The sequence below is a fragment of the Heterocephalus glaber genome, unplaced genomic scaffold (genome assembly GCF_053883595.1).
Source record: "Heterocephalus glaber isolate CG9 unplaced genomic scaffold, H.glaber_assembly_v1.0 deba00001164, whole genome shotgun sequence".
Classification (NCBI taxonomy): Eukaryota; Metazoa; Chordata; class Mammalia; order Rodentia; family Bathyergidae; genus Heterocephalus; species Heterocephalus glaber.
In genome coordinates this window covers 120415-138292 of record NW_028258205.1, presented here as the reverse complement: position 1 = coordinate 138292, position 17878 = coordinate 120415, and the positions used below count along the sequence as shown (strand labels likewise).

At 41.4% G+C, this 17878-nt stretch overlaps 1 long non-coding RNA gene across 1 annotated transcript in view; it reads right to left on the bottom strand.

The window, feature by feature from the left end:
• Positions 1-17878, bottom strand: part of LOC110346987 (uncharacterized) — a 51019-nt gene that overhangs the window by 31632 nt on the left and 1509 nt on the right. The window contains exon 3 of the long non-coding RNA XR_002391294.2: positions 14616-14704. This is a non-coding gene — a long non-coding RNA (uncharacterized LOC110346987). The remainder of the gene's footprint in view (positions 1-14615; positions 14705-17878) is intronic.

The window sequence follows — 17878 nt, the reverse complement described above, 5'->3', positions numbered from 1 at the left end:
TATTTGCAAGGACCAAAAGCTGGAAGCAATTGGCAATGGCTTGGATGTGATATATCCTGCAAGGGTTCATGTGTTGCAAGCTTGGTCCCCAGTGTGAAGATATGACAAGTGGGAGCCCTGTAAGAGGCAGAGCCTATTGGCGGGTCACTAGGTCACTGGGAGTGCTGCCTTCACAAATAATGAAGGGAATGAGTTCTCAGGAGAGGGCTGTTATCAATGAACAAGTCTCGCCCCTCCCTGCTCTCTGGCTTCATGTCTTGCCTGTGCTCCCTCCCTCTCTCACACAGTCTTCCTGTGGTGTCATCTGGCATGTGAGGCAACCAGGGGGACCCACACACAAAGGCACATAAGTTCACTGGATCTTGGCCTGTCAGCCTCCAAAACTGTGAGCTAACTAAAACTTCTTTTCTTTATACAGTCCCCAACATTGGGGGTTTTGTTATAGCAACAGAGAATGGATTAGTATGTAATCCAAATGTCTGACAGATAAACGGATAGCCCAAATATAGTGTAATACGCAAGGGAATGTTATTCAGCCTTAACGGGAAGAAAATTCTGTCACATGCCATCACATGGATAAAGCACAAAGGCATTACACTTAGTGAAAGAAGCCAGGCAGGAACGGAATTAATACTGCATGATTCTACAACACGAAGTTCCTAGAGTAGTCAAATTCACAGAGATGGACAGTACAGTGTTGGTTTTCAGGCACTTGGGGAGGCAGGGGTGGGGATTTCTTGTTTAATGAGAACAGAGTTTCAGTAATAAAAGATTGTTAAAGTTCTGAAGTGGATAGTGGTACTGGTTATACAGTCATATAAATGGCCTTTATTCACTGAGCTCTATAATAAAAAATGGGTAAGTGATAAATTTCAAGTTACATATATTTAACCACAATAGAAAATAGTACAAAGAAGAAAGCATTATGGAGATTATAAAATATTCATAATGGAATAATTTTTAAAACCTATTTATCAATGCACCTATAATGTGGCCAAACATTTTGAAAATTTTGGCCTTAAATGTATACATGAGAAAAGAAAACATGGTTACAAGTCAATGAAATCTAAAATTGTTAGTTAGATAACAAAGGAATAAACTGGAAACATAGACTCAAAATATTATAAAGTTGAGAGCAGAAAACACTGAAAAAGAACACAAAGTCACAATACAGAAGAAGGAATTAAGAAAATCAAAAGTCAATTGTTTGAAAAGAACAGCAACATTGTCAAACCTTAGATAGATGATCATGCGCCGAAAAGCACAAACAGTATTAGGAATGCAAAGTGGATACTATTACTGAAGCTTCAGCCATTACAGACAGAACAAGAGCATACTAAGAGCACTTTTATGCCAGTAAAATTGAAAGCAATGGTAAAGACAAATTCTTAGCAGAGCGTACGTTACTCAAGATGACTCACAGAAACCAGAAAATATGAACAATAGCATACTCATTAAAGAACAGAATAGGCAGTTTCAAGTATTCTCTTACTATGTGCTATGACTCTGATATGGTGTGAGCGCCTCCCAAAAGTCCAAAAGGCGGTACACAGTGGAAGGTAATTTAGTCACGGGGGGCAGTGATCTTGGAACAGATTAATGTGCCTAATCCTTGTGGGACCCCATCTAGTTCCTGGAGAAGGAGTTGATATAAAAATAGTAATATAGCAAGCCGGGTGTGGTGGTGCACGCCTGTGATCCCAGCCCTCAGGAGGCTGAGGCAGGAGGGTTGCCGTGAGTCTGAGGCCAGCCTGGGCTACATAGCAAGACTCTGTCTCAAAAAAAAAAAGGAATAGTAAGCCTGGTTGCTGAATCTCTGCGGCTTCTGTGTCACGTCCTCTCCTACGCCTTCCACCATCACAATGCCATCTGCCACCTGATGCTGCCAAGGTGGCCCTCACCAGAGGCTGGGTTGATAGAGCCACCTGATCTTGAGCTTTTAGACTCCGAACTTTTGTGCTAAAGACACTTTTTCTTTCTAAGGTACCTAGTCTCACATTTTTTGTTAGAGCACCCAAAAACTGATTAATACATCTTCCCCTCAGAGCATCCATATACCATACACAAAAGTGAACTCAAAATGTATTTAGATATTAAATGTTAAAGGGAAAATGTCCAACCATTCAAAATAAAATGTAAGAGGATACACTTATTACCTTGCAGTAGGTAAGGATTTCTTTAAAAAGAAAGTATATGACCTTTGATTGATAAATTTACTTTAAAATTAAGAATTTCTTTTTTACTCAGTTTGTATTTTTTATTATTCCATGTTTGTAGTACATAACGATCACATTCCTCGTGGGGTGGTGGTACACATACATAACACATCTCCATTTTTTTAATCCTTTTCCCTCCCCTTCCTCTCTTCCTTCCTGCCCCCTCAGCTCTTGGTCCCCTTCCCTTTTGCAAAAGATATCTCTCCCTTTTTTGTATTTCATTTTACAGTTTTTATTTTGTATTAGTCCATGTGTGTAGTACATAATGATCACACTCCTTGTGAGGAATTGGTCCATGTACATAATACATCTCAATTCTCTTTTCTTTCCCTTTCTCACCTCTTTCTCATCCTTTTCTCCACAACTTGATACCCACACTTGAAAATGATCTACTCCCTACTTCTTATTATTTATTTATTTTGCTATTTGTTTATACTTTGAGATTCTTATATAAAAGAAACAAGGCAATATTTAACCTCATGTGTCTGATTTATTTCACTTAGCATTATGGTCTCAAGGTGCATCCATTATCTTACAAATGATTCAAGGTTATCCTTCTTTATGACAGAATAGTACTCCATTGCATATAAATTCCACACTGTCTCTATCCATTCATCTGTTGATGGACATAGAGGCTGCTTCCAAGATGTAGCTATTATGAGTTGTGTTGCCATAAACATGGGTATGCATGGGTCACTACAATATGATGTCTTTGACTCTTCTGAGAAAAGAACCAAAAGGGGAATATCTGGGTCAAATGGAATTTCTAGCTTCACTTTTTTTTGTAATCTTCATGCTTATTTTCATAGTGGTTGTACCAGTTTACATTAAATAAAAGAATTTCTATTTATCAAAAGATACCTTCAACAGAATAAAAAAGCAAGCTACAAAGCAGGAGAAAAAATCTGTAACAGTTAACTAGCAGGTGATTAGCTCTCAGAATCAACTTTAAAAGCCAACACATCGCACGCCCTACCGAGGTCCTGCGTCACATGGAACACGCCAAACAAGGCTGCTGCCCACAGGCAGGTCTGCGAACGTCCTACCAAGGTCCCAAGTTGTGCAAAACATGCCAAATCAGCCCACGCCCAGGCAACAATCCACTAGACCCCAGCCCCCGCTCCTGTGTACAGCCACCTGGTTCCACATTACAAAGACACAGAGGACACCGGACCACCAGACCACGGTACTGAGTCCTGCTGCTCCCGGCCCAGAGGTAGGGGCTTCTGAGCCGTCATCCCACTGCTCCTGGTCCAGAGGAAGGGGCTTCTGAGCTGTCATCCCACTGCTCCTGGTCCAGAGGAAGGGGCTTTCCGGTCACCATCCCTCCCGCTGCTCCCAGCCCATAGGAAAGGGCTTTTGGGCCACCTTCTGTCCGGTCGCTCCTGGCCCAGAGGAAGGGGCTTCTGAGCCACCATCCCACTGTTACTAGACCAAAGGAAGGGGCTTCCCGGCCACCATCACTCCCGCTGCTCCCAGCCCACAGGAAAGGGCTTTTGGGCCACCATACCTACCGCTGCTCCTGGCCCCTGTCCCACCTCTCCCAGCTCAGAGGAGGTAATCTGTGCAGGTGACAACAGCACACCCTTTCCCAGGTGAAATGAGAAAACATGTAAATAAGTCTCAAAACCAGACTCCCAGATCACCTACAGCAACCCCAAAAGGAAATGAGATGAAACACTCTGATACTCAACCACCTGGACCCACTGAACTGGCAACAAAAGGGGATCTGGAAAAAATGAAATCAGAAATAATTTCTCACATAACAGGAGAAATTGTGCCCCTAGTGCAAGACATGATTAATAAATCTAGAGAGGAGCTCAGGAACATGATGGAATCCCAACATAAGAAACAAATGGAATCCAGAAAACAGATGCAAATAGATTTCCAGGACATGAAAAACTCCACTGAAAGTCTACACAGCAGAATGAGCCAATGTGAAGACAGAATTTCAGATATAGAAGATAAGATTGGAATTAGTAACCAGGAAAAGAAAAATTGCTTCAAAATTATAAGGGAACATGAGAAATCAATCCAGCAGCTGCTAGATGATGCAAAGAAGAATAACATGAGACTGACTGGGCTCAATGAAGAAACAGGAGAGAGTGCAGATGACATAAAAAATCTCTTCACAGAAATAATGGCAGAAAACTTCCCGAGCAGGGGAAAAGAGCTTGACATACAGATAAGTGAGGCATATAGGACTCCAAATAGCCTTGATCAAAAAAAGTCTACACATAGGCATATAATTGTTAAGATTCCAGAAACTCAACAGAAGAACAAAGTTCTCCAAGCAGTCAGAGAAAAGAAACAAATCACATACAAAGGAAAGCCCATCAGAATCACAGCAGACTGCTCAATACAAACCATCAAGGCAACAAGAGCTTGGAGTGACACATTCCAAGCCCTTAAAGAAAACAGCCTCCAAACAAGATTGATGTACCCTGCAAAACTCTTTCAAAATTGATGGAGAAATAAGATGCTTTCGTGACAAAGAGCACCTTAGGAATTTCATGAATAACAAACCAGCACTCCAAAGAATTTTACACAATATCCTAGGAACAGACATTGAGGATCACAACCCCAGGAAGCAAAGCAGAATGAACCCATCTGGCATGACAAGAAATTAAATGTAAAGGGGGAGAACCCAACAAAAAGAAAAAGTCATGGCAATGACAAATCAATATGTTTCAGTTATAACCATCAATGTTAATGATCTCATTTCACCAATCAAAAGAAAGAGACTGCCAGAATGTGGCAAGAAGCAATATACAACAATATGCTGCATACAAGAAACACACTTAATACAAAAGGAAACTCATAGACTGAAAGTTAAAGGGTGGAAAACAATACTCCATGTGACAGGAACCGGAAAAAAAGCAGGAGTAGCTATCCTCTTTGCAGATTAAGTAGATTGCAAAGCAACACTGATTAAGAGAGAAGAAGGACACTACATCCTTGTAAAGGGAAGAATCCAAGAGGAAGAGATGACAATCATAAATATCTATGCACCAAACACTAATGCACCCAACTATATAAAACAAATGCTAATGGACATGAAAAGTCATATATGCACTAATACAATTGTAATGGGGGACCTCAACACCCCACTGTCACAAATACATAGATCAACTAGACTGAAAAAAAGGAATGAAATACTAGAACTCAATCGAATTCTTGAACAAATGAACTTAAGAGATGTTTACAGAGTCTTCCACCCTACAAAATCAGAATACACATTCTTCTCAGCTGCACATGGGTCATTCTCCAAAATAGACCACATACTCACACATAGAACATGTTTAAGTAAGTGCAAAGGAATTGAAGTTATCCCCTGTATATTATAAGACCATAGTGCGATGAAATTGGGAGATCCACAGCAAAAGAAACTCAAAAAATTTCATAAACACGTAGAAATTGAACAACACACTTCTGAATAATGAAAGGGTCACAGAGGAAATTAAAGAAGAAATCAGACAGTTCCTTCAATTAAATGGCAATGACAATACAACATATTGGAATCTATGGGACACAATGAAAGCAGTCTTATGAGGGAAATTCACAGCAGTGAATACACATATTAGGAAAACAGAGCGAGCCCAAATAAACAACCTGATGCTGAACCTCAAGCTTCTAGAAAAAGAAGAGCAGGACAACCCCAGAGCTCATACAAGGGAGGAAATTATAAAGATCAGAGGAGAAATCAATGCAATGGAGACTAAGAGAATGATACAAAAAATCAATGAAGCCAAGAGTTGGTTCTTCGAAAAAATCATCAAAATTGACAAACCCTTAGGCAACCTTGTCAGAAAAAGGAAAGAAAAGGCCCAAATCCATGCAATGAGGAATGAAAAGGGTGAAATTACAACAGACTCAGCAGAATTCCAGAGGATCATCAATACCTACTTCCAGAACCTATACACCAATAAGATGGGCAACACAGAAGAAATGGACAGATTCCTAGATACATATGAATTACCAAAGTTGAACGAAGAAGACCTAAAAATTCTGAACAACCCAATATCAACCAATGAAATTGAAAATGTAATTAAAAACTTATCAACTAAGAAAAGCCCTGGTCCTGATGGCTTCACTGCTGAATTCTACAAGACATTTAGAGAGGAACTGCTGCCACTACTGTTTAAACTCTTCAATGAAATTGAGAGGAAAGCAATACTCCCGAATTCATTCCTGGAAGCAAGCATCACCTTGATCCCCAAAGCAGAGAAAGACCCAACCGAAAAAGAGAACTATAGGCCAATCTCACTAATGAACATAGATGCAAAAATCCTCAATAAGATACCGGCAAATAGAATGCAGAAGATCATCAAGAAGATCATACACCCTGACCAAGTGAGATTCATCCCAAGGATGCAGAGATGGTTCAATATACGAAAATCAATCAATGTAATATACTATATCAATAGAGCCAAGGACAAAAACCATATGATTATCTCCATAGACACAGAAAAAGCATTTGACAAAATCCAACATGCATTTGTGATAAAAACCCTACAAAAAATTGGAATAGATGGTCTCTACCTCAAACTGATAGAAGCTATCTATGAAAAACCAACAGCCAGTATCATACTAAATGGTCCAAAACTGAAATCCTTCACACTAAAATCAGGAATAAGACGAGGATGTCCACTATCACCACTCTTGTTCAATATAGTTCTGGAAACATTAGCCATGGCAATTAGACAAGAGAAAGAAATAAAAGGAATAAAGATAGGAAATGAAGAAGTCAAATTGTCATTATTTGCAGATGACATGATACTCCATATAGAAGACCCCAAGAGCTCCACCAAAAGTCTTCTAGACTTAATAACCAAATTCAGTACAGTAGCTGGATACAAGGTCAACACACAAAAATCAATCACTTTCCTCTACACGAACAATAGACTCACTGAGACAGAAATAGATAGGTCAAACTATTCCTTTCACAACAGTATCCAAGAAACTGAAATACCTCGGAATCTACCTAAAAAAAGAAATCAAAGACCTCTTCTCTGAAAACTATAGCACTCTGAAAAGAGAGACTGAAGATGGTATCAGAAAATGGAAAGATATTCCCTGCTCCTGGGTAGGAAGGATTAATATAGTGAAAATGGCCATACTTCCAAAACTGCTATATAGATTTAATGCAATTCCAATTGAGATCCCAGCAGCATACTTCATGGACCTTGAGAAAACAATCCAAAAATTCATTTGGAACAAGAAGAGACCCAGAATTGCAAAAGCAATTCTAGGTAACAGAGACATGGCAGGGGGTATCACAATCCCCAACCTGCAACTCTACTCCAAAGCTACTGTGATAAAAACAGCATGGTACTGGCAAAGAAACAGACCTGAGGACCAGTGGAACAGATTAGAAGATGCAGAAACAATGCCAGACACACTCAGCCATCTCATCTTCGATAAAGGAGCCAAACACCCTCGCTGGAGAAAAGATAGCCTCTTTAATAAATGGTGCTGGAAAAATTGGGCTTCAACTTGCCAAAGATTAAAACTAGACCTACATCTCTCACCATGCACTAAACTAAAATCAAAATGGATTAAAGATCTAAATATTAAAATAGAAACACTGAACCAGTTGGAACAGAGGTTAGGTAGAACTCTTGAAGACATCGGTGTAGGAAAAGATTTTATGAACAAATCCTCAGTTGCCCATGAACTAGCACAAACAATCAACAAGTGGGATCTCTTCTTATTAAAAGGCTTCTGCACAGCAAGAGAAACCACCAGCAGTGTGAAGAGACAACCCACAATGTGGGAAAAAATCTTCACCTGCTCTTCCTCAGACAAAGGTCTACTATCTCGAATCTATAAAGAACTTAAAAAGATCAGGCCTCCCAAATTTAAAGACCCAATCTGAAAATGGGCATCTGAAATGAACAGACATTTCTCAGACAAAGAAATAGAAATAGCAAATAAATACATGAAAAAATGTTCAACATCACTGGTCATTCGAGAGATGCAAATGAAAACAATGCTGAGATTCCACCTCACTCCAGAAAGAATGGCTGCTATCAGGAAATCAACCAATAACAAATGCTGGCAGGGCTGTGGGGAAAGAGGAACCCTGCTCCACTGTTGGTGGGAGTGTAGACTGGTGCAACCACTGTGGAAATCAGCATGGAGATACCTCAAAGAACTAGGACTGGAAGTCCCATTTGACCCCGCTATGCCACTGCTGGGGATCTTCCCCAAAGAATTAAAAGAATCATACCACAGTGATATATGTGCACCCATGTTCATAGCAGCACAGTTTGTGATAGCTAAAACTTGGAAACAGCCCAAATGCCCATCAACTGGAGACTGGATAAAGAAAATGTGGTTTTTTAATAAAATGGAGTCCTACTCAGCCATAAAAAATGAGAAATTAGAGACATTTATAGCTAAGTGGATGCACCTTGAGGCGATACTCTTAAGTGAAATAAATAGGGCACACATGTGTAAATACCGAATAGTTTTTCTGGTGTGAGAAACTGAAAGTGTAAATAAGGACTAAATGTATAATAGGTAATGTGAAATAGGAAGAAAAGAGACAAAGGGGCAGGAAGTGGGAGGGCTAGGGGAAAGGATAGAAGGGAATGGGATTAATATGAGAAAATGGAAAAATAGGAACAAAATCTTTGTAAATAGGGAGGACTGGAGGGGTTGAAGGGAGGGCTGGGCAAGGGTGAAAAATAAGAACCAAGAGAGATTATGGAAAGGTGCAAATTTCCAATGATGAATGTCATTATATTGTGTACCTAAAATGTACCAATGATTAGAATGAATAATTGATAATGCAAAATAGGCAGAAAATGTCCAAAGGGGTAGGGGTAATGGGAGGGGCAGGGGAAAGAAGGGAAAGGAAAAATGATGCAAAATGGAAAAAATGGAAATAAAATCTTTGTAAATAGGGAAGGGTGGAGGGGGTGAAGGGAGGGCTAGGAATGGGGGAAAAGTAAGAACCAAGATGCATTATGTAAAGGTACAATTCCCAATGAGAAATGTAATTGTGTTGTATACCTACAATGTACCAATAAAAGAATTTAATAAAGTGAAAAAAAAGCCAACACATGATCATTGTAAATTATGATTGTATTGAAATATCACTGCACTCTATGAATGAGTATAATTATGTGTTATATAAAAGTACTTTGTGTATATGTATGTATACATATGTGTATATGCATATTTGATTTTACAGTAGAGAGGTATTAAATGTTACACACACACACACACAAAGGTACTTTTCATGCTGCTAGGAATTAAACCCCAGGGCTTTGGGCAAGCAAGGCAAACATGCTAATGTTGAGCTGTATTCCCAAGCCCAATCAAGAAAATTTTTTAAATGTTTAGGAATATGGAAACTAGCTGATTTGATAATTACACATTATAGACATGTATTGAATTATCACACTGTACCCCATAAATATGTAGTATTAAAATAATAATAAAAATAAAATACAAAATATTCATGAAAAGAAAGGACTATAAAGAGCCATATGGATAGACTTCATTAAAGAGTCCCCAGTGTAAAAAACTAGTAACAATCCAATAAGAAACCAAGGAAGGCTATAAATATCTCATAAAAGAGGAAATCCAAAAAGCCTTAAAACATGAAAATATGCTCTCTATCATTTGCAATCAGGAAAATGTCACTGAAACAAGAAGATACCATTTCATTCCCACCAGATTAACTAAAATTTAAAAAATCAGCCAAGCAGAATTATTAGCAACATGTGGAGCAATAAGAACTTGCATTCATGAGATCCATATGTGAGATCCATGTATTTTTGTAGATGAAAAACCGTGAAGAAAATTATCACAAAATATTCTTAATGGTTAGATTCCCAGGACACAAACTGATATTTATGCAGGCCACTCTTAAGTTCTACTTGTGGAAACTGTGGCACACAGGTGTGGAAACTGTTATCAAGTGTCTTCAGACTCTTCTAGGAAGGCACAAGATTTACCAAAGTCCCTGGTCCACTGGATCCTAGATTATACATTTGGGGTGCAGAATGCTTTCCTGTCCCTACTGCAAAGATGAAATAAAAGACACGCTGGGGAAGAAAGTGAAACAGCCAGCAAAAAGTATTTTTCTTCATTTATTAACATGCATGCTAACAGTTGACAAGAAAGTGTTCATTTGAAAGACAAACCCCAGTAGGTAAGAGTTCCAAGAATACCAGCAGAGTTTTATGTAATGAAACCAGATGTATGGAGAAAACTACCTAGAAGAAACAAGGCCCTTGATAATGTATTTAATGAATATCTATATTGAGAACACGGTTTTGGGCACTGTAAAGCAAAGCAAATCAAATGTCTCATTTCCAGAGAAAGTGATTTATGTTGTTAGTGAAGTGATGGCTCAGGTCTTTTTTCTGTTTTCCATGTCTGTTACTAAATAATTTTTCACAAAACAAAAGAACCTGCATCAGGGGCTGGGGTGTAGCTCACCCAGCACGGGCCGGGCCCTGGGTTCCATCCTCAGTACCACAGAAAACAAAGCAAACACAAACCGACCACTCATCCACTCCCACTGAGGCTGTAAGTCAACGTAACCACTTGTAAACTCATTCGTCATTACCATGTAGAGGGGCCCATCTTCCTCCCCACCCTGCCCTCCAGAACTTTCACCTAGAAATGCCCTTGCTCATATCCAACAGGGGAATTGGAGAAAGAGGTTCCAAGGAGCACTTCTCACTACAGTGGAAATTGGCACTTACGCTAGCCTCACTGTGGGTACCTCCGCACCAGTCCTGCCGTCGGCTCCCCATTCAAGTGGTGGAGCCCTCTGCAGCCCTGTGAGGTCTCCTAATGCCACCTGCAGGGCAGGTGGATTTGTAAAAACCACAGCTTCATCTACTTCAGGGCATAGGAGCTATATACTCCACTGAGTGCCCCACAGGTCCGATACTGCAGAGGGCAGAGTAGTTAGTCACCTTAGTGTACTTCTGAATAAAGAGACAGAATGAAATCGGTAGAGAAAATCTTTGCCCTTCCTCCTACACACTCTTCCTCAAGTTGTGGCTTTACACAGTTTAACCGGAAGAGGTCTCAAGTGACTGAACCACTAGCTGTGTGTTCTTGTGAACCCACATACAGCTTGGTTAGCAAACACCTTATATTCCATTTTTCTCTTTCCCTGTCTCACTTTTCTTTTGCTCTCACACTCACTGTCATGAGATGGCACAGCTCGCTAAAACCTTGGTGTGGAAGCTCTCCTTCAGTCTTGGTGTTCCGGGAAGCGTGAGGTAACAGACCTTGCCAGTGTCCAGCAACAGCAGAATGGAATAGGGAATCGTGTGGGATGGGACCCCCCCATGACAGTTTAGGGGTAAAATGAGTGTACTAGTTACATGCAACATCATGGACAGAGCTTCAAAAGAAGCATTATCAAAAACATGAGGGCACAAGAGATGGAGGGAGGGGAAGGAGGGCAGGGAAGGGGGATGGAGAAAAGAATGGAAAAAACGGATATAGAGCTTTTGCAGATGGAAGGGGTCTGAGAGTTGAAAGGGGCAGGGAGGGATGGGAGGAATAGGGGAGGGAAAAACAATTAGGATGTGTTATGTACATGTACCAACTTCACACGACAAATGGAAACATGACTAATAAAAATTTTTAAAAATTAAGTCACAGATGAACACATGCAATATTATCCTATTTAAACAAGGCAAAAAAATCCATGGAACACAAAATAATTTACCATTTAGAGATATTTATACATGTCCTAGAAATACAAAGAAAAGGCAAGGAATGGTTGAAACAAAATTCAGGCAATAGTGGGGAAGAAGGTCATAGGAATGAGGTTTCAAAGGCCCCGTTAATGATCTATTTATTAAGATCAATGTTACTTGTACTATTTAAATTGTAAATCTATGTTATATGTATTCTTCTGAGTTTACTCCTGTGACTGTGTGGCTGACTCAGAGCTGTGCCAGCCAGGGGTGTAAGAGTATCGCATCTAATGTCACCGGCTGGAGAAAAGAAGAAAATTCACAGTAGAGCAAGGGTGGAGCTTGGCAGCAGAGTGTCTGCCTAGCATGCACAAGGCTCTGAGTTCCATGCCCAGCACCAAAAATTTTGAAAATTTAAAGTATGGTGTTATGGCTTATACTCAGGTGTACCCTCAAAGCCTGATGCAGTCGTAGGTAGGGAGGCTCAAAGGTGGCTGGAGCAGGGTGTGTGAATGTGGATTAAGGGTGTGGACAATGGAAGCCCCACCCTGGGTGTGAGTAGCACCGCTCAATAGGCTTATAGCCTGGATGGGATATAAAGGGGCAGAAATAAGGCAGGATGCTGCTGTTGCTTGCTGCTTGCTGATACTAACTTCTGCCTGCCTCACCATGAACTTTTTCTCCTCTGCAATGCCCCTCTGTCATGCCAACCTGCCTTGGAGCCAGCTGACTATGGACTGAAACCTCTACAGACTATGAGCTAACTAAACCTTCCCACATTTAACTTTGGGTGTTGGGTATTTTGTCCCAGCAAAAAGAAAAATAACTAAAACATATGGTTTCTACTGAAGGTGTCAGCACTTTTGCCCCATCACAAAGTGGAAAACTCATCAAGCATAACTATTGTTAAGTTGGGCATAGCCTATTCAGAGCACAAGAAACAAAAGGCATGCTGCTCTTCCCCTCTCCCCACACTCTGTTTTCATGCTTTGAGAAGGGCCAAACCTGTGCTCTAACTGACAAGTGAAGACAGGCATCCCACTCCTGCCCCTCTCCCTGAATTCCGTGAGCTTTCTCTCTGCTTGAGTCAGCTGTGATTAGCAGCCCAAACTAGTGTGTTCAACACTAGGAAAGAACAGGCTCTTCCAGGGAAGCTACTAAAGCCCAAGGGAGGACAAAAGTGGAGAGAGGGAGTTACCCAAGACATTCTGATTTTTCCCAATGTAATCATATATTCTGTGCTTGTGACCAGCTTCTAAAATATTTTAAACAAGCATCAAGTTTTATAAGGTTAGTAACAGGATTTCATGTGGCACATTCTGAGGCCTCTCTGTAGCAAACATTTGTGTACGATCCCTAAAAGCAAAATCTTCTTAACAAAAGAGAGGTAAGGGCTGGGGCTGGAGCTCAACTGCAGACTGCCTGGCTAGCAAGCACAAGACTCTGAGTTCCATCCCCAGCACCAAAGACAAATTAAATTAAATCAAGTTAAATTAAAGTGAGGGAGCCTGTTGCTAGAAAGGCAAAAGGATGCCCCATGCTCACCAGCACACTGGTGTAAAATGAAGTGCAATAAAACACGATTCAATTTAGGGCTTTCTGACTTGATGAAGGTGCAAAAGGGATATGCATTAAAGAGAAGCTGTTTCACTCTCAGCACTGTATTTGATAAATTGCATGCGGTATTCAGCACTTTATTATAAAGTAGCCTTTGGGTTAGGTGATTCTGCAGGCCGATTTGCTAATGGAAGTGTTCTGAATACATTTAACGTCGGCTAGGCCAAGCTGTGATGTTTGGTAGGGGAAGTGATTTAAATGAATTTTATACTTAAGATATTTTCAATTTAATGGTGGCTTTATTGAAAAGTAACCCCACCATAAGCTGTGGAGGAGCATCTTTGTTCAAAACATGACTTCACTCTCCCACAGTCGGTGGAATTCTGCTTCTAGTCTTGGGTAGATATGAAAAGGTTCCGCTACACAACACCTGTCTCAGGCTCTATTATGAGAGTGATGATCACAGTGCCAGGCGGCCAGCCAGAACCATCGGGGGGCCCTGAACGTATCCCTTCTGCACTAAAAATTCTACAGTATCTGCTGGATCTTCTTGTCACTACAACTCAGTGAACTACACGTACTTTTTACCCAGTTTAAAGATAAAGAAATCACACTCAGTGAAGAGAAATCACTCAAAACCCACAGGGAGTAAGTGCAAAAGGTAACAAAATACACATCCCTGTGTGACTCAAAGGACTAGGGTCTGTCAGGTCACAGTTTATGGCCTTTGACCTTAGAAAAACTCACCAGTTTTCTTGGAGGTAAGAGCCATCAACATTTCGTGTCCTTAGGAAGACAGTCTTTATTCTTTAGACTCTAACAATCCACGCTAGCTGAGTGCTAAATATTCACTCAATCACCCACTAACCTCTACCAGGGCTTGTTCACATTTGTTATCACTTAAAGTCAGTGGTTCTCAAAACTCAACTGGTGTAAACAGCATCTGGGGAGCCCGTGAGAAATGCATACTCCAGACCCTGACAGGTAGGAGATTACGACTCAAAGGGCTAAAGTTTACGCCTAAGAATCTGCATCTTTACCAAGCTCCTTACATGACTTGGATGGATATTGTCTCTGAGCCACACGCTAAAGAATGCTATTCTTTATCTTATATTGTATGTATTCTACATAGGAAGTAATCAAAGAACAAAAGCCCCCTTACCTGTAGCATCATTCGGTTCATGTCTTCTAGGTTATGAAATGATGGAACCCAATTTTGTTCATTAGAAGAGTCCGGTGACCTGAGATTTTCTTAAAAAGGGAAGAAAGGATAGAAAAGTATTACATTAAAATTACTAGCTAAGGGTATGAGATTTTTTTAACAGTTATAATTAATGATATAGAAAAGACTCACAAGACAGTGCTGAGTACTAATGAAAGATCTAATGTCAACTAATTCTCCTTATAAACGATCACAAGCACAGACATGTTGGAAACTGAAATAGACCTCGAAGATCATTCAACTAGATTTCTAGTGTACATTACGACTTATCCAGTAACTATGATTTTTCAGCTTCCCTTCTCTTGGATCTCACCCAAACCCAGTATCCTTAATATCCCAGATGAGGTCAAGAACTCTACACGGACCCAGACCCCACCCTCTAGCCAGAACACACAATTCCACTCTTTAGCTGCATTTAAGCCTGGAGGAAGAGCCCTTAAGTACAGCATCTTCAGGCCTTACCTTGTGTCCCTGAGAAGCTGCCAGCTGCCTCTCCTTCTCTCTACCCAATTCTGCAAGGCTTCCTGGCCCTCCCAACCACACCTACTCCACTAACTTCAGCAGTGGAGGGGCTTCAGTCTCAGGTGGCTTAGCATTTATGTCAATGAACAGTAGTTCTCTCTCCTCACTGAGAAAGGAGGGACTCACATCATTTAACTTTGAGCCCCATTACAAAGGCAGACTGTCCTGACAAGGGCCATCTGGAGGGTGCCTACTGCTTTCTTGTGGAGCTAGAGTCTCAGATCTACTCCTCCGGGTACACTTGGCAAGAAGGAGGTCATGCCTGGGTAGAAGAGCCCAGAACCTCACTGCAGATGGACAGGAAGAGGGCATGTAAGCTGCTGGGCAGCAGAATGAGAAGAAAAGGAAACTGTGCTAATGTTGTGCCTGCCTCCGGTTTAGTGCTCCTAAACACTGACACAGCCTGGGCATGGGGCACACAAACCATGCAAGTCTCCCACAGTCATTGTCGGAAGCCAGCATCAGATCCAAGAGACACTCTTCATCATACCCTCGCTGGGCAGCGTGATGCTGAGGTCACAGGAGGACTGTGTGTGTCATTAAAAGAACAAATATTTATAGAGCTCTCCTTCCTATGTGTCAGAGTTGGACAGGTGCAAGATACAGCAGGAATAAGGCACAGTGAGCGCCCTTCTGGGCCTTACACACTGGTTGGGCAGGACAGTCAGATGGTGGACATACAGACAGCGAACAGGCCATTTCAGGTATCTGCATGTATGAGAACTGAAACTGTGTCATCCGGGGAAGGCTGGCTGAGACAGAAATGTCACAAAAGGATCTGAATGACAGGAAGGCAGCCACGTGATGACACAGGATCAAAGCACCTCAAGCAGGGGCATCAATAAGTGCTGAGTGAATCAGGAAAGGATTCTGCCTACTATAAAGAAAAGAGGTCAGAGTGGATGATGTGGAAAGAGCAGAGGGTGGTGCAGTAGTGAAGACAGCAGCAGAAAGGGTCTTATCACGTAAGGTATATGGCAAGGAACTGACTTTTAATTCTGAGTGAAACATGAAGTACTTTTAAGCAGGAGAGTAGCATGGCGAATTTTTAACACATCACTCCAGCTGCTTGTGGAAAAAAAAATAAATAATGCAGGGAGCAAGAGTGGAGATGCAGAAAGTGTAGCTAGGAACTTCCTTCAAAGGTGAGAGATGTGGACACGGGAACCCTTGGTGATGATACAGAATTTCAGGTAGACAGGAACAAGGTCTGATCTATGGAGTGTAGCTGTAACAAAGGCCAACAGCAGCACTTAGGCCTGAACACTGCTGGAATAGATTAAGTGTTCTCACCGGGAAAACTGTAAGATATACGGTCATGCTAATGAACCAGAGTCAGCAGATGCCCAAACGGCGTGTCACATGCACACAAATGTGCTTTTTATTGGTCAGTTAAAAAGAGAGAAAACTTAAAAGATGACACAGCCTGGATGAGAGTGATAACACCAGGGCTATGCAAGTAGTGAGAAGAGAAGGAGATGTGGTTTAAAGGAGGAGCCAAAAGTATTCAGTGATAGCTTGGAGGAGGACATGAAAGAAGCCTAGGGTTATCGTGAGTTCAAGGCCAGCCTGGACTACATGGAGAGACCCAAAACAAACAAACAAACAAAATAAATTATTCCAGATGAATAAAAATGAAGGAAGCTTGTTTAATAAAAGAGTTCCTCCATGACCTTGATAGCTTCTGCATTAAATATGCAAGTAGAGAAGTTGCAAAGGAAACTCTCCCGCTGACTCTATGACAAGTATGATTCTCAGATACAGAGCTGGAGGAAGAGACTAGGCTGGACACAGGATTACCAAGTAGGGGTCAGCTATGTCCGGACAGCACATCACAGCAAGGGACTGATGAAGACTACTTGGGAAGTGAGAACAGGTAGAAAAGAGAAAAATATTCAAGGGCTCAGCCCTGGCACATGCCAATGCTTACAAGTTGAAATGTGAGAAGAGGTGGAATGAAAAAGACAGCAAAGCAGCAGCCAATGGACTGGGAGAGAAAGCCAGGGAGTGTGTGATCCTGGAAGCTGAGAGAAAGCTGTTTCAAGAAGCAGGGAGTGCACTCTGGGAGGCCGAGGTGGGAAGATGGCAAGTTTGAGCCCAATCTGGGCAACTTAGCATCTCAATGAGATCCTGTTTCAAAATACAAAGTATCAAAAGGGCTTGGGATGTAGCTCAGTGTGAACATCTGAAGATTGAAGGCTCAATCCCCGGGGCTGTCTAATGTATCTGAAATATCGAGTAAGATGAGGGCAGTGAGGTGAAAAAAGTCGGCAATGTGGAGACCACCTGACAAAGTAGGTGGAGTGGGGTGGGGAACAGTGGGTAGTCTGCCCTGAGTGCTGCACAGGTTGGGGAAAGAACGGATGGGGTGTGAGGAGACAAGGCCTATAAAATAATTCCAGGAAGTTTTGTTGTGAACAGGGGCTCAGAAATACAGCAATAGCTGGAGGTGTCCTGGGGCCAAGAAAACGCAGCTTTTAAAATCAGAGATTAGCTCGTATGTGTGGATGGCCCTGCCACACGCCTGCATTTAGAGCTCCACTGCCTGGAGGATTACAGGTGGTACTTTGCAGGCTCAGGGCCGTACCTCCCTGATTAACTCTTACTGTATGCCTGTAGGTGTCCAAGTCACAAAACTCGGCACTACTATTTCCCACATATGCTTCTGCTCATTTCCATTT